General features: G+C 43.9%; 1 protein-coding gene across 1 annotated transcript in view; it reads right to left on the bottom strand.

The window, feature by feature from the left end:
* Nucleotides 1-3,028, bottom strand: part of LOC100744521 (ephrin-B2) — a 57,710-nt gene that overhangs the window by 21,763 nt on the left and 32,919 nt on the right.

Raw genomic sequence — 3,028 nt, 5'->3', positions numbered from 1 at the left:
AGTTTTTTTTTTTTTTTCTTAAAGACACGACCGAAACCGTGAGGTTTGCGGTCGAAGCGTGCGGTTTACATTTACCGGGTCGATCGAATTTGCCGTCTATTTTCAGTTGCGGTCGATTTCTGACACTGAAAATTGACAGGCATCTTCGCTATGTACAATTACGATTTATGATTACGTAGGTATCTTGTTTTCTTTTTCTCTTTTTTATTTTGGTCGATGCATTGGAAATATGGTAAGTGTTTAAAGTAGATTCGATCGGCCGGATTGTATTTCGATCACTTGTCACGAGGTTCAAAGGAGCGGTAGTTTAAAAGTTAAAAAGCCCGCTTAAAATACAGCTCCATCAAACGGGTGGTCGTTAAAAAATCGGCGCTGTTTCGCGAAGATAAATCTCCGAGAGAAAATATAGCGCGTGCTTTATGAATGTAATGGAGGGGACAAAGTGATTATCGTCGACGAGAGCATTTAGGAAATTTACGACGTTCGAAGACATCAGCGACGATTCTCCGTGCAATTATTCAGAAGAAGAACCGCTATAAAACGCTCATCGCGTCGATACGCTGGCGTTTCTATTTGACGCGCTAAATCGTAGGCGAATCAGGACGAGGGGTTGAAATTCAATAAATCGCGACTTTTTCCATTTATCAGGCAACGTTTTTTTTTTTTTTTTTTTTTTTTTTTTTAACAAAAAAGCCTCCTAACCGATCGAAATAACCGACACACGATCAAAAGAAAAAGATACATTACCTACGCCAAAGGAAAAAATTTCGACATCTACAGCACGATCTTTTGTCCCTGGAGCGCTCTAAATTAAATTACCACGTGTTATTCGAGATCGCAGACAATTCGAGGACGTTCGAGGACACGGGGTGAGGAAAAATCGACGAATTGGCGATTCTATTCGAGGTGGAAACTCGCTCGGGGTCAACACAGTCGATCGGTGGCGCACGAAACAGACAACACAGGATTCTGGTTTGCTGGCGTAGCGTGTGGCTTCTAACCGAAAGTTCATCGATCCACGCGTACCGCGACGTTGCGTCCTATTAAAAGCCGTGCACGGTGTACAAACGTTCTCGCCGTTCCACCTCCCTCGCGAGGCGTGGAATGGAGGCACTAAAGTGGCTAGACGGAGTGTCAGAGCCGGCCGAAGATCAGAGGGCCGCCGTTGAAAGAAATAGTCCGCCGGGGACATTATACCGCAGCCACGTCCGCGCACGTGTTTTCGGGGTTCCGTCTCGTAGCGTCGATTTATCAACCGCGTCGAAAGCCGCAACACGATCTTCTTCTCCCGTGGTCTGGCCGAATTTCCCTCAAACAGGTGACGATGCTTTTTTCTTTTACGTATCGTGTTCGTTTAATACGAATTTATCGGAGGACGGTGTTGCTCGACGATTTATAGGTAGAGGAGAGGCTTTGAGTTTGGAGATCGGATGTAATCGTGTTTGCTTCGAGTCGAGAATATGGAATTTGGAAATTTGGGTAGTGCGGTATTTGAGTGGGTAGAGGATATTTGTCGTAATTACGTCTTGTTTAGCTTCTTCGTCTCTGTTTATTCGTTTTTAAGTAGGTGTCGTTACGGATGATTGTAATATTTGAAAAAAATTAGTTAGCGTGGTATTATATCATTCAATGAGCAAATTACTGATATTGGTAAGTTCTTGTTTCATTAGTTTAGATTTCATTTCAACGGCAGGTTGTATACGTGTCAATTTTATTTAGAATTATCGCCAACCAATTACTAACGAGTATCGATGACGAATAAAATTTCAATGCGATGTGATTTGTACAGTAGCGTAGAGTTGCCACAAGGATTACGTATATCTATAAAAATATTCCAGATACCTTTAAAAAATCGTACATTTTAATTATGTTTTGCAAACTAAAGCCTATCCTATTTGTTACGCCACGAGGCTTACTGTTGCGCCACGAGGCTTACCACAGGCTGTATTTTCTAACCGTCGCTCGCGGTTCTACAGTGTGGCAAGCAGACCGTCTTATCTGCCCGCCGGATCATATACAATGTATCGACGAGAGCATAGTTGTCGCCAAGCAGCGCGACGAGAGCGTAGTTGTCGCCAAGCAGCGAGCTCTAGAAACGTCGATTTTTGACCGTTACGTTTTTCACACAAGAAGAGGCATACGTGATCATAGGCGCGAGCGGTGGCGTGACCCGAGCATAGTAGGGGTCGTTTTCCAAATAGACAAAGGAATAATCGAAGGGCGATCAGTTCCTTCCGACGAGTCAAGCGTGACACTTTGACAAATCTGACGAGCAAACGAATTTATCTAGAGATATCGTAAAGTCGAGTCAAAGTTCTGTAACATACTCATCGTATTATTGTAAAATATATTATTCTATGTTAACCTGTTAATACAGTGTTACATTCATTAAACCACCTCTGTTATCTTAACCGAAACAGGGGAACGACTATTTCGCGGCGTCGATTAACATAATCGTAGCGAGAATTTACGCCTCTCGCTGACGCGTTTTTCCAAGCGACCGCGTCTCTCCGCGAACGGTCGTAACACTGTTTATCTAAAAATATCATCGAACCAATCTTAGAATAACTATTAATTACGGAATAAAGTAATGGAAACTGAGAGACGTTAAGACCGAAACATTTCCGCTATTCTCGTTTAGGAGCCGTACAAAGTAACCTTCGAGTATAAAAATGTGGAAACGGGCTATGATTTGCCTATTAGTCTGGTCTGTATACAAATACGGAGTAACATCGTGAGTTAAACCATGGCCGAGTCTCGATACGATTCAGATTGTCCCAGAGCTCGTGTAATTTATGTGCAACGGCATGCCACTCCTTTGTAATTGGACTAACGGCGTAAGTAGAGGAGTGTCTGTCCCGATCGGAGATCAAATGCTCGTCGTTGAAAGAAAATAGTAGTCGGTCGGAGTCGAGTCTGAAACCACGTGGTTCAGGCATCCCGACGGCGACGACGACGACGACGTGCTTCTCGGAGTTCCGTGCTGGCTGGCTGGCTGGCTGGCTGGCTGGCGGGCCAGAGATTTATC

This window comes from Bombus impatiens, unplaced genomic scaffold, assembly GCF_000188095.3.
Source record: "Bombus impatiens unplaced genomic scaffold, BIMP_2.2 scf_0089, whole genome shotgun sequence".
In the NCBI taxonomy this organism is placed as follows: Eukaryota; Metazoa; Arthropoda; class Insecta; order Hymenoptera; family Apidae; genus Bombus; species Bombus impatiens.
This window is presented reverse-complemented; position numbering and strand designations above follow the sequence as displayed.